The sequence below is a fragment of the Stenella coeruleoalba genome (genome assembly GCF_951394435.1).
Source record: "Stenella coeruleoalba genome assembly, chromosome: 12".
NCBI lineage: Eukaryota > Metazoa > Chordata > Mammalia > Artiodactyla > Delphinidae > Stenella > Stenella coeruleoalba.
In genome coordinates this window covers 17,242,913-17,261,118 of record NC_137158.1, presented here as the reverse complement: position 1 = coordinate 17,261,118, position 18,206 = coordinate 17,242,913, and the positions used below count along the sequence as shown (strand labels likewise).

The 18,206-nt window shown below is 37.8% G+C and overlaps 1 protein-coding gene and 1 pseudogene across 3 annotated transcripts in view; one reads left to right on the top strand and one right to left on the bottom strand.

Annotated features, from left to right (window-relative positions):
* LOC307195231 (DNA endonuclease RBBP8-like) overlaps positions 1-18,206 on the bottom strand; it is a 97,537-nt pseudogene that overhangs the window by 31,348 nt on the left and 47,983 nt on the right. The window lies entirely within an intron of this gene.
* The window catches only part of LOC307195514 (uncharacterized protein), a 169,349-nt gene continuing 155,278 nt past the window's right edge, over positions 4,136-18,206 (top strand). For both annotated transcript variants that reach the window (XM_079939627.1, XM_079939625.1), the window contains exon 1: positions 4,136-4,156. The gene's annotated coding sequence lies outside the window, so the exon portion shown is untranslated. The remainder of the gene's footprint in view (positions 4,157-18,206) is intronic.

The window sequence follows — 18,206 nt, the reverse complement described above, 5'->3', positions numbered from 1 at the left end:
GGTTAGGTGAATTGTTGTAGACAATGAGGTGGGTTATTTGTTACTTTGTAACCCCTAAGGAATCCCCATTTACTGGGACCCTAAGGCTGGGTACTGACTTGACCTCATTCTATAGTTTCCTCATTTACCACCTCATCTCCTGCTTCTCATAGGACAAGAGCCTCCATCCACATGACCAGACCTTGATACTCTGTCCATTTCTTTTCCTCAGAAGATACATCATGTCCTAAGTTAAAGACACCTTCATGGATGTGGGAAAAACATGCACACCATCTTGAAATGGTGTTCCAGGGGCAACCCATACCCTAGGCTCCCCATTTGACAAATAGGACTGTAGTGTCTTTTTAGGACACTGTGTACCACAAATCTCCAAATATTCCTTTGTAATATTTTCTTCCTGGATGCAAAGTTTTAGGCCTTTTAAATATATTGTGCTATATCTTTTATTTTTTCATTTTAACATCTTTATTGGAGTATAATTGCTTTACAATGGTATGTTAGTTTCAGCTTCACAACAAAATGAATCAGTTATATATATACATATGTTCCCATATCTCTTCCCACTTGCGTCTCCCTCCCTCCCACCCTCCCTATCCCACCCCTCCAGGCGGTCACAAAGCACCGAGCTGATCTCCCTGTGCTATGCGGCTGCTTCCCACTAGCTATCTACCTTACGTTTGGTAGTGTATATATGTCCATGTCTCTCTCTCGCTTTGTCACCGTTTACCCTTCCCCCTCCCCATAGCCTCAAGTCCATTCTCTAGTAAGTCTGTGTCTTTATTCCTGTTTCACCCCTAGGTTTTTCATGACATTTTTTCCCTTAAATTCCATATATATGTGTTAGCATACGGTATTTGTCTCTCTCTTTCTGACTTACTTCACTCTGTATGACAGACTCTAGGTCTGTCCACCTCATTACAAATAGCTCAATTTCGTTTCTTTTTATGGCTAAGTAATATTCCATTGTATATATGTGCCACATCTTCTTTGTCCATTCTATATCTTTTTTTTGAGAGTATTATTTTAGCTCCCATTTTAAATGGGTAGGAAATCTTGATTTTATATTCACGTGTTCAATAAACATTTATTGCACACTTGAATACAGCACATGTTAAGCATGGTGTTAATTGGGGAATACAAAGAAGAATAACATGGAGGTTCCTGGTTCAATGACCTAACAGTCCAATGGGGAGTCAGGATAAGACAATAGGTGCCGTAATCAAGGTGGTCCAGGACAGTGGGAAAGGGCGCATAATTTAGCTTAGCAGGCGGGAGGTGAGGCACTCAAGGTTTTGAAGACAAAGTGAAAGTCAGGCAGGAATTGGGAGCAGAAAGCTAAGTGGATAAGAGAGATTCAAGTGAACTTCTAAGATAATTTCATATAAATGACTTCACAGGATGTTTAAAGGGCTGAGAGATTTCTTGTTACTTAAAGTTCACTAGCTGATGACATATAGTAAATGTTATCTGCTTAGTTATTTCAGACTTTGAGAACATCCACATTGGAGCAAAATGAAACCTTTGTTCTTTTTAGAGCATAATACCGTGTTTGTTGATTTTGTGTCTCTGTGCTTTTTTTTAAAACTGATGACAATCATGAATAAGTTCTCTTGCTGAAACTACATTATCAATTTTATGTAGACAGAAATGTAATTACTGAAGATGGATTTTAGCCAGGCCACCTGAATTAATAACCAGCCCGAATCTTCTTGCTCTGGGAGAGAGTGGAACAGAACTTTATTGACCACAGATGGTCATGACCTTTGCTATCTTCCGCACTCAGAATACCACAGGAGGAAGTCATCTAAAACACCATGACATTTAAACCAAGTGAGAAATACGTGTGTAAAATTTATGAGGACAAACTAACACTTTTCTTAATTTGCACCACTGTTTTTTAGGTACCATGATTAAAATATGCCTATTTAATACCTCCAGAAAAATACTATAAATTTTTTTCTTTTTGATATATTGCTACTACCTTTAATCTATTTTTGCCCCACATGAAAATTTACCTTCTTTTGTTTTGTATGACTTTTTATGCCAGGTGGATGTAAAAGAAAATACTCAAATTCTCACTTTGCAGTCATGCATAGTGGCTATTCAGTCTTGGCTGGAAAAATGCATTCTCAATAGGCATATTCAGCCAATAGTCTATTCATAGCTTTGATTGTATTTGCTATAGCTGAAGCCTAAATAGCCAAGGTGAATATGCTCTAGGGCTTCACTTAACTCTATTTTGATTGCAACAATAGAAATACAATTCAAAGTAGCTCAAGTAATTAATAAAGTAATTTACAGTTCACTTTACCAAACCATTACAAGAACGAAGAGTAGCTGGTCTTGCGGGGAGTAAAAACCAGAAATTCAAATACCATAAGGACTTCTTCTTGGTCTCTCGATTGTATTTCCCTTTGTGTTTCATCTTTGTCATTCATCCTGGCACCTCCATGTGGCTGAGACTTGGTGCATGGGTAGAAAAACACCTGTCCCTCAGCTTTGTTTAGAAATATACCAAGAAAGGGTATTGTTAAGCCCAAATTAGCTCATAACTACCATAACATTAGGTCAGAAGACTAGGGCTGAAACAAACAGGGAAAAATAATTTCCAAACAGACAGAGATGCTGTTTTCATGAGAAGCAAGAGTACTGGGCAGACAAAACTGTCAACAGTCTTTATGACTGTTAACGCATCAAAATTGCATTTGTTCAGGCTGTAAACATAACTCTCAAGGATTATTTATTTTTCATTTTTATACACAAAATAATCACTAAGGCAGCAGAGTTGCTTGAGGACAGATGTATCATTAAGGGTAAAATCTGTTGATTTGCTGTTTATGAGGGATATTAACTTCTCTTCAAAGCATAACAGTGTGTATTAGTGTGAACATCAAAAAATTTCAGAAAACCATAAGTTGTACTCACATTTTCAGCCTTCTGGTAGTTATTATCCTTGAAAGCAAACGCATTTGAAAATAAATATACAGGAAAGAATCAAATTACTGGAGAAAAAAAATGGTCATGAAGAACTTAGGGGCAGGATGGGAATAAAGACACAGACGTACTAGAAAATGGACTTGAGGACACGGGGAGGGGGAGGGGTAAGCTGGGACGAAGTGAGAGAGTGGCATGGACATGTATACACTCCCAAACGTAAGGTAGATAGCTAGTGGGAAGCAGCCGCATAGCACAGGGAGATCAGCTCGGTGTTTTGTGACCACCTAGAGGGGTGGGATCGGGAGGGTGGGAGGGAGGGAGACATAAGAAGGAAGAGTTATGGGGATATATGTACATGTATAGCTGATTCACTTTGTTATAAAGCAGAAACTAACACACCATTGTAAAGCAATTATACTCCAATAAAGATGTTAAAAAAAATTACTGGAGAAAGAACTGATATTAAAACAAAACTCATTATGATGAGTCATTCTTTGCAAAGTCCCTTTCAATCCAAAAAATCAATTTCATAAACAAATAATCCAGTCTATGGCCATACCACCTTGAACACACCCAATCTCATCTGATCTCAAAAGCTAAGTAGGGTCGGATAGTACTTGGATGGGAGACCGCCTGGCAATACTGGGTACTGTAGGTTAAAACAAAACAAAATGAACAAATAATCCTATGCCTTATTTGCTGGGAAAAATCAATTCAGCATCCATTCATTTATAATAGAGCAATATTTGTTGAGTGCCTTATTAATAGTAAAGTACTGTGCTGGAGGACAGCTAGTATCTGTCCTTGAGGAGTATATAGTAATTTAGGGACAGTAAGACGTGATCAGAAAGAGATATATAACTTTAAAAAGTAAAAAAAAATTGCCAAAAAGGGCATATGGAAAGATAAGGACAATTGAAATTTAAAAGAGAATGAAACATATTTCCAGATAAAAGAATAGAGGATGACTTTCATGGAAGAAGAATATCACAGTTTGTTGTCCATGGTAATTTTTTTTTTTTTTGCGGTACTCAGGCCTCTCACTGCTGTGGCCTCTCCCGTTGCGGAGCACAGGCTCTGGACGTGCAGCTCAGCGGCCATGGCTCACGGGCCCAGCCGCTCCACGGCATGTGGGATCCTCCCGGACTGGGGCACAAATCCGTGTCCCCTGCATCGGCAGGCGGACTCTCAACCACTGCGCCACCAGGGAAGCCCCATGGTAAGTTTTATTGCTATGAATCTCCTTGTATTTAATCTTGAAGGAATTGCCCACCAAAGCAGAAGACAGTGCTGTGGGCATCGTTGTGGCACCCAAGGCATCTTGGACAGTCCAGCTGTTCATCTTTCTCTTTAACTTCCACTCTTGAAGATTTGTCATTTGGTGGTAAAGAGTGAGGGTGGGAATATTTTCTATATATACTTGAAATATATATATTTTTTAACTTTCAGGTTTAATGCACACGAGCATACATATGAATGTAAATATGTGTTAGCATTCATTGTTGAAGTAATTATTGAGAAAAGTACTGTATTCATTCATTCATTTATTCATTCAGTGAATATTTAGTGAGGATTGAGGACATGCTGGTAAACAAGGCAAGGTTTCTGCTCTCATGAAGATTACAGTGTTGTGGGAGAGACTGGCATAGTCCTATGGGATGACAAACCATAAGTAAATACAATACAATAAATAAACACAATTGGAGATGGTTAAAAGTCCTTTGAAAATAATAAAACACAGTAGAGGGATAAGGAGTAACGAGGAAAAGGCTCTAGGATGAACCATATAAACAGAAATGTCTTAATGATGAAACAGAAAAAGGACAAGACTGTGTATGTGCAGTGTAATATCATAAGGCACTATGCTAGTTGCTGAGATGTATAACAATATATGTTTGGCATGATGTTTACTTTAGCAACCAGAAGTTCTAAATTAAATTGGAGAAACAGAGCATATGTGTAGTAAAAAAAAAAAATATGGAATAGTACACATGACTATGAACCTGCGTATGAAGTATGAGAGTTTATGCAATCATGCAGTTATAAGGCTGTGAAACATAATTCATTATTTCGTGAACATATTTGATATGAGTGAATGAACTACCAAATTAGTATCTAAGCAAACATTCCTTCCAGTTAAACCCAATATCAGTATTTTTGCCAGTGGGTCTCTCACATGTTGTTGAAGATATACGGATGCAGAAGTATGTCTTCCTCCATGAGTGCCTGTCTCAGAAATCACCCAAATGCCTCAGCTAGAACAGCAGAGCTTAATGTTAACACATCTGCACTTACCCCCCATATTGGGTGCATCACTGAGGGCTTCTACTTGCTGAATTTCCCCCTAGTATTATTCTCTGCATCTTCACAAACTTTCCCAGCAACTTCTTTTATGAGCTGTTATGAAAACTAGTGCAATGTTCTTCCTATTATTCTCCTAGCATCCTCTCTTCCCCTATTCCATTTTTCTTTCCTAGGCAGCCAATGTGAGCTTAAAAAACTGAAATCTAATTGTATCTACACCCTTTCATCACTTCCCTTTGTTCATTGTACTGAGACCAAATTCTTTTTTTTTTTTTTCTTTTTTTTTTCTTTTTTGCGGTACGCGGGCCTCTCACTGCTGTGGCCTCTCCCGTTGTGGAGCACAGGCTCTGGATGCGCAGGCTCAGCGGCCATGGCTTACGGGCCCAGCCGCCCTGAGGCATGTGGGATCCTCCCGGGCTGGGGCATGAACCCACGTCCCCTGCATCGGCAGGTGGACTCTCAACCACTGCGCCACCAGGGAAGCCCCCTGGACCAAATTCTTTATCGCAGACTACAAGCCCTTTGGTCTGACCCTTTCCTGCTCACATATATGCCTGTTCTCTGCATTCCAGCCACACTGAGTTTCTTCCAGGTCCTAGAATATGTGATGCTACTGAAGCTGAATCTGACCCCTGTACCCAGACACCAAATTAAATCTAGGAGACAGAGTTTTGCGTGAAGTAGAAAAGAACAGCTTTATTGCTTTGCCAGGCAAAGGGGGCCACAGTGGGCTAATGCCCTCAAAACTGTGTGTCACAACTTGGAGAGGGTAGTGAGGAGTTTTATAGTAATGGTTCAAAGAGGGCGTGATCAGCTCGTGGACTGATTGGTTGGTGGCGAGGTAAGTGGGAGTCAACATCATCAACCTTCAGGTTCCAACCGGTCTGGGGCCTACGTGCTTGTGGACAGCATGCCGCCGTTAACCATTAGCTTTTTCCACCTAGTCGTGGTTTCAGTATCTGCAGAACAGCTCAAAGATATTGTTGTGTGTATCCCTTGATAGGGAACCAGGACGCAGCCCCAAGTCTGCACTATTGTTTCTCTTGACTGTTTATTTCTCCCTTGTCTTGCATCCCCTCCCTTCCCTAATTAACAACTGCTTGAATCTGCCCGTTGGAACTCAGGGAAGGTCATAGAGGCTGAATGAAGCCTATTTCCTGTAATCAAAGAAATGGGGGCACAGAAAGGCTTTTGTGCCCAGGAGCCCCACAGGGCCCTGCTTGGTATTGCTACCTCTTGCTTCAGGACTGTGCCAGGCTCTCTTGATTTTTTTACCCATTTCTGCTGCCTCACCTTGCTTGCTTTTAATGCTTGCTCATCTTTCATATCCCAGGTTGTTTCTTTTCCTCTGGGAAATCATCCTCAACACCCCCAAGAGGTGCTGTGTAGCTTCCCCCAAAGCTGTTATTATAATTTTATTTTTTTGTGTGATTGTTTTAGTAATATCTGACTATTAGGATGTAAGATCTAATGAGGATGGGAACTGCTTGTTTTGTTAACTTAACACAGTGCCTCTCATACTGTTTGTTGAACAATTGACAGTATTTGAAGGTATTTGTTGAATGATTAAAAATCATTAATTTAAATTCTTTAAAGCTGTGTTCAACTTTGCCACTTCCTGCATTCTAAGGGTATAGTAGTGAATACACAAAATAATAAACTTTTCAAAACTATTGGGATACTGAGTTAATATGATTGAGAGATCTATATTTATTGGGGGTGAGAAAATGATAACCTTTCAGCATGATGTTTCTCTAATGAAGAAGACATTTTATTTCCTCCAATGTCTTTTCATTGACTTTGAAGAAAACTTAATAAGATGTCAAATCACCATAACAGGTTGTATCTTACTTCAAATATATGACTTTCTACTTGCTAGAATGAATCCAGATTAGCGTTTCTGAATGACTAGACTTAAACGGTCATACCATTTTTTTTCACCTGTAGAAACAAATGATGCCTGATATATTGCCAAAGATATCTCATTTATCTTTAAACCTCTCATAAGCTGGAAAAGACACTAGAAATGCAATATATTTATATAATTCAGACAAGTAGAGTGGATTCCAGGAGTTCCAGCTATTTCCACCTCAAAGATTTCTGTCCCCCAACCTGCAGGCTCCTTCCCAGCTGCTCAGTTATTATGTTTGTACTCATTCTACATATGACCTCAAGGATTTAACAAAAGCCCTTCTGATAAGGACCCAAGTGTATATAAATAAATTCTATTTCTCCTGAAGTCATGTAGATCAACTACCCTATTATAACTTGAACAATACAAAATCAAGGATGACTGTTTTTTCCAATTTTACCTTTTAAGAACTCATTAGCAACACAAATTGGAGATCCCGGTAATTCTTCTCTTTGCTGGAGATTTTGTTTGTTTTTTTTTTTCTATAGATATCTTAGAATAAACAAGCATACCAAAAGCATCTCCTGGTTACTTTTTTAAAACAAATGTAATGACTAAATGGACAGAGCAGTTGTTGATTCCAGGAGGGTACTGTTAATCAAAAGGAGTGTTTTCATTTAATTTTTAATATATTTATATCTCACCTGGTTTCACAAAAGATTTGGGGGTGTTTATTTATGTTCAAATTATTCAATCTTCCTAAACACACCCTAAAACTTAGTGGCTTAGAAGAAAAACTATCGTTGTTTTGCTCATGGATCTGCAGTTCGCCTAACGGGATGGTTTGATCTGCTTCTTACGGCATCAGCTGAGGATTATGTATATATTAGGGGAATATGTGTATATTAGGGACTGGAATATCTACTTCACATGGTTGGGAAGCTAGTACTGGCTGCTGACTAGGAAGACTGTAGACTTGGAGCTTTTGTTCCCCCCTACATGGTTTTGCTTAGGTTTCTTCACAGTATAGCATCTGAGTTCCAAGAATAAGTATCTTTTTTTTTTTTTTTTTTTTTGCGGTATGTGGGTCTCTCACTGTTGTAGCCTCTCCTGTTGCGGAGCACAGGCTCCGGACGTGCAGGCTCCACGGCACGCGGGATCCTCCCAGACCGGGGCACGAACCCATGTCCCCTGCATCGGCAGGCGGACTCTCAACCACTGTGCCACCAGGGAAGCCCAAGAATAAGTATCTTAAGAGAGCAAGTCAGATATGCATGGCATCTTTATAATCTAACATCAGATGTTACATGGAATCATTTTTGTCACATTCTGTTGAATAATAATTAAATCCCACCCAAGCTCATGGAATGGTGGCATGGATCCCATCTTTTGATGGGAGCAGTGTCAATGTCAAATCCTCAGAAGAACATATAGAGTGGAAAATGTTGTGTCTACCTTTGGAAAATACACACTTTCATCTTTGTCCACACAATTTATATCCCTCCCACATGAAAAATACAGCTATCACTCTCTCAAGAGTCTTGAAGTCTCATCACATTATGGCCTCCACTAGAAGTCCAACATGTCATCATGTAAATCAGAATTAGTCACAGATGAGAATTCTTAGGTACAGCTCCTTGGATAGTATTTTCTCAATCTAAAAATCCATAATCTAACAAGACAAGTTATTTGACCATCAACACTCTTTATACTATGGTGCAAAAGGATTGAATTACTGCTATAGACAAGTCCATTCCAAAAAGACAGAAAAATGATATGCACACAGCAGACATTGGTCCACAGCAATTCTGAAACCCATCTGGGTATCTGTTGCCACCTTCTTAAATATGGCTCACTCCTACTTCCTGAGGATTGTTTTCCCCAGTCTTTGGCTCTGCCCTTTGAGTTCCTGTTGCCATCCTGAGTCATCTTTCCTTTTCCATACAAAATAGGTCTTCTTTGTAGCTGAGTAAATTTCTTACAATGCCTCATTCTTAGGGAATTTTAAGCTTCCTAGTCTTCAGTTCATTTTGTATTCTCCCTGTACTCTTCAGTCAGAATTGGCATAATTGTTTTTAAATCTGTGTTTCTTTTGTATAAATTTATAATTCACTCCATTAGAAAAAAATGGATTTCTTCCATACCTTAACCTCCTTGTGAAATTGCTGTATAATATCATTCTCATGATTTCTAAAATCTCATTATTAAATAGAGAGAATTTGTGATACATATTGAAGCTTCTTAGAGGACTTATTTGTGTGTCTGGAAGTTTCTATGAGGTATTGCCTTCAAATTTTCTGATGTCTTAACAGAGAATTTTATAGTCCAATCCTGGATTTGATCTTTGCTCTGAAGCAAAGATTTCTTAATTTGAGAATTGCTTGTCATACAGAATGGCTGAGAATGAGAAGTAGTTTTATTTTTGAACTCAGAAGCTCCCAGTATCTTATATTTTACAGCTTTTTTTAAAATTTAGTTCATTTCTCTTGTGCTTTATTCATAGGTAGCAAGATCAAGTCAGAGGTCACTTTTTCTCCCCCACAAGGCACATTTCTTTTTTTTTAAATTTCTTTATTTTTAAAAAAATCTTTATTGGAGTATAATTGCTTTACAATGGTGTGTTAGTTTCTGCTGTATAACACAGTGAATCAGCTATATGTATACATGTATCCCTGTATCCCCTCCCTCTTGCATCTCCCTCCCACCCTCCTTATCCCACCCCTCAAGGTGGTCACAAAGCACCGAGCTGATCTCCCTGTGCTATGAGGCTGCTTCCCACCAGCTATCTGTTTTACATTTGGTAGTGTATATATGTCCATGCCACTCTCTCACTTCGTCCCAGCTTCCCCTTCCCCGTGTCCTCAAGTCCATTCTCTACATCTGCATCTTTAGTACATGACTCTTTTTTTTTTTTTTAACAGCTTTCTTGGAGTATAATTGCTTCACAATAGTGTGTCAGCTTCTGCTGTATAACAAAGTGAATGAGCTATAGGTATACTTATATCCCCGTATCCTCTCCCTCTTGTGCCTCCCGCCCAGCCTCCCATTCTGCCCTTTTAATATTCTGCGGGATTCTCTCTTGCGATGTCACTGAGTTGGCTCCCTCCTTTCCACCTTACTGCAGGGACAGTATGGCCAGCCTTTCTACCTCCACACAACGTCACACTTTCCTGCTAGTACTAAAAGCATCCCTCTGGCTCTCCTTTAACATCTTACCATCAGCTTTCTCAAGTCTTTTTAGGCATCCATTCACACCATCCTCAAAGACTCTTAGTCTTTTCTTAACAGTATCCTCAAAGTCCTCCCAGCTTCCATGAATCTCTTGATCTCCAAGCCAAGACTGCAAATTTCTTTTCTTTTCTTTTTCGTCCTTGCACTTTTATTTGTTCTTATCAAAGTTGCCTTATTTTCTCAGGTCTGTTTCCATAATCTGTCAATCTTTTAAAAAAATAATTTATTTATTTTTTGGCTGTGTTGTGTCTTTGTTGCTGCATGTGGGCTTTCTCTAGTTGCGGCGAGAGTGGGCTACTCTTCGTTGTGGTGTGTAGGCTTCTCGTTGCAGTGGCATCACTTGTTGCGGAGCTAGGGCTCTAGGTGTGCAGGCTTCAGTAGTTGTGTCACATGGGCTCAGTAGTTGTGGCTCATGGGTTTTAGAGTGCAGGCTCAGTAGTTGTGGCACATGGGCTTAGTTGCTCCAAGGCATAGACCAGAGCTTGCACCTGTGTCCCCTGCATTGGCCGGCAGATTCTTAACCACTGCACCACCAGGGAAGCCCATAATTTGTCGTCTTCATGTAGACTAAAATCAATTTCAACATCTTCAAATTAGGCTCTTCTTCTCGAGACCAAAGCATTAGTTCTTTATTGGCTGAGCACCTGTAGTTTGGATGGGGCTGAGTTTTCCTTTTCCCCTACCTTATAATCAATCAGTGCTTAAAACTTTATTGCTTCTCAAAAGTATGCTTTGCTACCCAATACTGAACTAGATCTATCTTATCAGGATTATTCTGCTTTCAATGACTCTGTTAGAAAACCTGGGAAGTTGGATTGATACTATATGCTAGGTACTATTTTAGGTGCTGGAGATAAACAGGTAAATAAAGAAAATGTAGTGGGCATGAATCTCAATTTAGGGCTCTCCCTTTTAGCTTTTTACTTTCCTCAATTTTCTTGCTCAGTTTCCAGCCACTCTAGCAGGCAACATGAAACTCTGACCTCTAACTTCTCAACCAAATAAGACTACTGATTTCTGCCTGATCTTTACTCTCTGTGGAATACAGAAGACGATTATCTTCAGGTCAAAGCTGTTTTCATGTGGATCTCACTCACTGTATTTGCTTCTTTCAAGGGCCTTATCCATCCAGTTTCTGTCTGTGTTTGGTGCTATCTAGTTGCTTCAAGCTATAGTTGATTATATATATACATATATATATAATCAATAACTATTATATGTATAATTATATATATGTAATTATAACTATTAAATTATTATTAGGATCATCTGATACTAGGTACTCTGCCTTTACTAGAACTCCTATCTGTATTAATGTTTAAAAATAAAGTCTCATCAGTGACACTAACAGACCCATATTAATAAATTTAAATATCAACTACTTCACTTCTTGCAAGTATTGTGGTGAAGGAGTTGACAAGAAGCAAATTAGCCAATTTTCCAAATGTAGGAAGGAATAAAACGGGTTAATACCAATGAGATCCTTGGCCAACAGGCTAGTGATGTCAAGAGTGTAGATTCATTCATTAAAACACTGACTATAAATAGTTCTTTTAATTTATTGTCTCCGTTAGGGATTCCCCCCCTCTTGCCAAAAAACATGTTTCTCTGACATTTGACTCATATTTTGCCAAGCCTGTTAATGAAAAATTTTGTCAAGAAGCATAGTTTTTCAAAATTCTTAAAATTCTCTAGGCAAGTTTTTATTTAAGATCTGTTTCCACAAGAATTGCATGATGCATATGAACATGAGTTTTGGGGTGGAGCCATAACTGATAAGAAATAAAAGAGTTCCTTTGCTATTTAGATATTGAGTTATTAACATACTTCTTGCAGTCAAAAGCAAATATCTAAACCAGAACTCACCATTACACTTAAAGAAAACTCCTGTTTTTTTATGATCTGTTTAAATGAAATTAGCACCCAGGTGAAAGATCTGTTGAGACTTCCATGTTCTGAAAGTTTAGCCCTGAAGTTTAATTTTCTCTTTATGAAGGATTGGAACTGTAGTTGAAGCACTAACTTTCTAGAAAGAGAGGTCCCTGAGACATGCCCAGATGGATGTTGGTGTATACATGCATAGGCCCATGTGGGAGGTGGATTTGGTGGATAAAAGTTAGCCATCAACTGAAGATATTATTTTTCATATTTTACATAAGACTGATGAAACTTCAGCTATTCATAGAAACATATGGATGAAGATGAATGTTGGGGCTATAACCATGTGTATGTGCCAATTTTTTATGCTATCAATGTTGATAAGATCACAATCTACGGGCACAAGACCAATATCTCATGGGAGGATAGAGAACTGAGATCTTCCTGAAAAAAAAATATAACATAACCCATAAGAAAGATTATTATGGTCAGACTTGGGGACTTCTTGTTCCACTTCTAGTTCTGTCACTAACTGGTAAATCATTCACATGGCAAATTTTAACATCTTTCAATACTTGAGGGTTTTTGGTTTTGTTTTCTTTTAATAAAAGGAGGAAATTAGAATGGAAGGCATCTAAAACCTACTTCATCTCTATAAATTTTTTGAGTGAAGAAACGTAAAATATTAAAAATAAATTGTCCCAGGAACTTTCTACCTTAGGTTTTTTGAGTATTGACAGCCACTGAGCAAAGATGAAACAAAAGCAAGGATGATCAAAAGCTCGTGAGTCTTTACTTAACAGGGCCAAGTATTGCTTTTAGAGGGTTTTAACACTTATAAGGCTTGATTAATATCCTTAAGCATCTCAAAAATCTAAAAAGAAACATTTAAACATAATTATTCTTTAACACATCTATTAGCTGGTCTAATCTTTCTAATTTTTGTTAACATGGCAAATCACCTATTGAGAGACACATTATTTTTTCTCATTTTAACACCACTGAAATCGAAATGGGCCAAATAATAAAAGATGTCTTAACATTGTATCATTGTTTATTTGCTGGTATTTTTTTTTTCCTTCTTGGTGTTACATAAAATAATGATGCATCTTAAAAATCGATGGTATTGGGCTTCCCTGGTGGTGCACTGGTTGAGAATCTGCCAATGCAGGGGACATGGGCTCGAGCCCTAGTCCAGGAAGATCCCACATGCCGCAGAGCAACTAAGCCCGTGCTCCACAACTACTGAGCCTGCGTGCCACAACTACTGAAGACCGTGCACCTAGAGCCCGTGCTCCGCAACAAGTGAAGCCACTGCAATGAGAAGCCCACGCACTGCAACGAAAAGTAGCCCCCACTCACTGCAACTAGAGAAAGCCCACGTGCAGCAACAAAGACTCAAAACAGCCAAAATTAAATAAAATAATAAATAAATTTAGTAAAAAAAATCGTTGATATCTTAGATTAGGTGAAGTACAGCATATGCATCTACCTTGAAATCCACTTTAAAAAAAATTTTTTAAATGGATAATCTATAAAATGCCCAATAAATTCTCATTCAGATATTCATTATGAAAAACCTAGCAGATAGGCTCAGATCTGTGATACCTTGACCTTATGCTTCCCACCAGTGCCATCCAATGTCAAATGTCAGCGATGCCAGAAAGGAACAAATACCTCCATGATTCTGATTGGATCACTGAGTCCTTCTCAGAGTTTAATACTCAATGTTTTACCAAATGAGGTCCGAAAACCTTTATAACTGAAAAGCTGAAGTTAATATTTACATAATTATAATGATTGTTATATATATAAATAAAAGAAATTAGTACTTCTGTAGAAGTTAGTAAACTGGTCAATGTGCCAGGCACAACTACTGTGATATTTTTTGTTTTATATTGCACAATAACCTTATGAAAGAAGTATTACTGATACCCCTACCTTACAAATAAGTGAACTGAAGCATAAACTGAGTAACTTATTTAAAGTCCCAGAGTGAAGAGTGGGGAGAGCAGAATTCAAAGCCAGACCTCTGCCCCTTAACACAGCATGTTACTTTCTCCCAGAAACATACAGAGGAAAACAAATAAATATAAGCACTAAGATAATGGAACCGGTAGAAAATAATTAACTATTAGATTGTTTGCTCCAAGAGGGAATTAATTTCAAACAGATTATTCAATCAATAATCCCTCCTGATTTAAAAAATGAATTCAGCAGCGTGGAGATTAAGGGCAGATCCAAATGGCACGGTAGGGTCAACCACTCATAGAAATCTATCCAACTGGAAAATTAATGGAAACAAACCTGTAATTAATGAAGATGACATGTCCCTTAGAGCTGCCAGAAATGATATCCCAACTCTGAGTGCTCTAATGGAAAAAGTAAACAAAGGGCGAGGAGCCACCAACAAAACTCATGGCCTTATGTATGTCCTTAAAAGCCCTTTGCTTCCTGATGTTTCAGTGACTTTAGAGAAGTTTTCACTGAGATGGCATGAAATTGAAGGCAGGGAACTCAAATAGACTACTTTTTCTACTTGGCAGAGTGTCAAAAACAATTTCCAATATCTTGTTTGTCTTAGTTTAAGATAGACTTTTTTAAAAGGTTTACACACTAAAAGATACAATGGGGCATCTTATGTTGCTATTGGTCAAATATACATGTTAGTTTCTATTTCTTTTAAAGGTATATTATTGTTATTTGGATTTGAAAAGAAAACCATAAAGCTCTTGATATTTGAAACTGCTAAAAATAATCAGGCTCCTTCTGTCAGATGACAGAAGGTCATATTTGTGACGCAAACCTTACAATTACATGCAATTCAAACTTTACAAATGGAAGGGTCGTTGAAATCAGTGATTAAACTTTTATTTATGCAAAAATATTAACTAATATGTCAGGTAGTCTTCCCCAGTCTTTTTCAAACAAGTTGTTAAATATACTGAACCTTAACGTATAAATCCTTGGGATTTTAGCAAAAAGAATATTTTGTTGTTAGTATATTTAGCCATTTTCCGGGTTAAAATTTTTTTTGATTTGAGTGCGTAAAAGCTGAATTTTCTTTTTACTCACGAAGCCATTACTGTTTCAGAAGGATTCCCCTTTAAAACTATTAATATATTTGATTTCCACTTAAAACCATAAAGGAATTCTAAAGATTTAAGAAAAGTCTAGATTCCAGCTAGGCTGAATGTATATGTTCTTAGGCTGCATTTAAATGTCTGAATTTATTCTGAAACACATTGTCATTAGAGAAATGTATTATAACAGTATGTCTATTTATTTCATTGTTTATTCACTATAGCTTCATGTGTGCACAGTATCATTCATATAGTGGACCATTACAGCATTCTGCAGAGTGTCAAAACAAATGAAATCCCTGTAGAATATTTTTTGACAGAGAGCAAAAGATTTTACATGGTCTTATGTTAAGGCAATGAATGAATGAATGAATGTTCTGTCATTCCCATGTAAAAGTGAATTGCTTTTGATTTTCCTTATTGATATATTTTTTGAGAACTCATTTACCATGTTAATAACTGCATAAAGAGTTTCAGAAGCTGGGATCATTCCAGTAAACATGACTTATCTTGTATGGCAACTGCAATTAGGGCTAGCATTATACAGACTTATGATAGTCTACCATCACTCACCATAATCAGTCTGGGTTTTGCAGATTTTAACAAAGAAATGGTAGAAATCATCCCCTCTACATTCTTTAAGATTTTGATAATCCCTCCTACAATTTTATTTTATCTTAACTGAGGGTTAGGAGAGGTTTTATATTTATAAATTCTGTATCCATTCATCTGTCGATGGACTCTTAGGTTGTTATTTCCATGTCTTGGCTATTGTAAATAATACTGCAGTGAAAATGAGGTTACAGGTATTTTTCCACATACTGATTTCACTTCCTTTGGTTATATATCCTGAAGTAAGATTGCTGGACCATATGGTAGCTCTATTTTTATTTTTATTTTTTATTTTTATTTTTTTGCGGTACGCGGGCCTCTCACTGTTGCGGCCTCTCCCGTTGCGGAGCACAGGCTCTGGACGCGCAGGCTCAGCGACCATGGCTCACGGGCCTAGCCACTCCGCGGCATGTGGGATCTTCCCGGACCAGGGCACGAACCCGTGTCCCCTGCTTCGGCAGGCGGACTCTCAACCACTGCGCCAGCAGGGAAGCACTATTTTTAATTTTTTGAGGAAGCTCTATACTGTTTTTCATAATAGTTGTACCAATTTACATTCTCTCCCACAGTGCACTAGAATTCCCTTTTCTCTACATTCTCACTAGCACTTGTTAATGCTTGTCTTTTTCATGATAGCCATTCTGACAGGTGTGAGATGATATTTCATTGTGGTTTTGATTTGCATTTCCCTGATAATTAGTGATATTGAACATCTTTTCTTGTACCTGTTGGCCATTTGTATGTCTTTTTTGGAAAAATGTCTATTCAGATCCTCTGCTCATTTTTAAATTGGATTCTATTTATTTGGCTGATTGTTTCTTTTGCTGTGCAAAAACTTTTCAGTTTGATGTAGTCCCACTCGTTTATTTTTGCTTTTGTTGCTGTGCTTTTGTTGTCATATCCAAAAAATTGTCTCAAAGACCAATGTCAAGGAGCCTTCTTTCCTATGTTTTCTTTTTGAAGTTTTATGATTTTATATTTTAATCATTTTGAGGTGATTTTTGTGAGTGGTATAAGATAGAGGTTCAAGTTCTTTCTTTTGCATGTGAATACCCATTTTCCCAAACACCATTTATTGAAAAGACTAATGTTTGAATGTTCTTGGCACCCTTTCCAAATATTAGTTGACCTTCTTTGCATGGGTTTATTTCTAGGCTCTCTATTCTGTTCCATCGATCTGTGTGTGGTATATCTCTCCATTTGTTTGTGTCGTCTTTGATTTTTTCATCAGGGTCTTATAGTTTTCTGAGTACAGGTCTTTTGCATCCTTAAGTAGGTTTATTCCTAGGTATTTTATTCTTTTTGTTGCAATGGTGAATGAGATTGTTTCCTTAATTCTCTTTCTAATCTTTCATTGTTAGTGTATAGGGATGCAAGAGATTTCTGTGTATTAATTTTGTATCCTGTGACTTTACTAAATTCATTGATTAGCTCTAGTAGTTTTTTTTTTCTGGTGGCATCTTTTAGGATTTTCTATGTATAGTATCATGTCATCTACCAACAGTGACAGTTTTAGTTCTTCTTTTCCAATTTGGATTCCTTTTATTTCTTTTTCTTCTTTGATTGCTGTGGCTAGGACTTCCAAAACTATGTTGAATAATAGTGGTGGGAGTGGGCACCTTTGTCTTGTTCCTGATCTTCCAGGAAATGCTTTCATTTTTCACCATTGAGAATAATGTTTGCTGTGGGTTTGTCATATGTGGCCTTTATTATGTTGAGGTAGGTTGCCTCTATGCCCACATTCTGGAGAGTTTTTTTCATAAATAGATGTTGAAGTTTTTTGAAAGCTTTTTCTGCGTCAATTGAGATGATCATATGTTTTTTATCCTTCCATTTGTTAATATGGTGTATCACACTGATTGATTTGCATATATTGAAGAATCCCTGCATCCCTGGGATAAATCCCACTGCATCATGATGTATGATCCATCTAATGTGTTGTTAGTTTCATTTTGCTAGTATTTTTTGAGGATTTTTGGTCTATGTTCATCAATGATATTGGCCTATAGTTTTCTTTCTTTGTGACATCTTCGTCTGATTTTGGTTTCAGGGTGATGGTGGTCTTATAGAATGAGTTTGGGAGTGTTCCTCCTTCTGCAATTTTTTGGAAGAGTTTGAGAAGGACAGGTGCTACCTCTTCTCTAAATGTTTGGTAAATTCACCTGTGAAGACATCTAGTCCTGAACAGTTTTGCAGTTTCAACTTCAGTGCTTGTGACTGGTCTGTTCATATTTTCTCTTTATTCCTGGTTCAGTCTTGGGAGATTGTACCTTTCTAAGAATGTGTCCATTTCTTCCAGGTTGTCCATT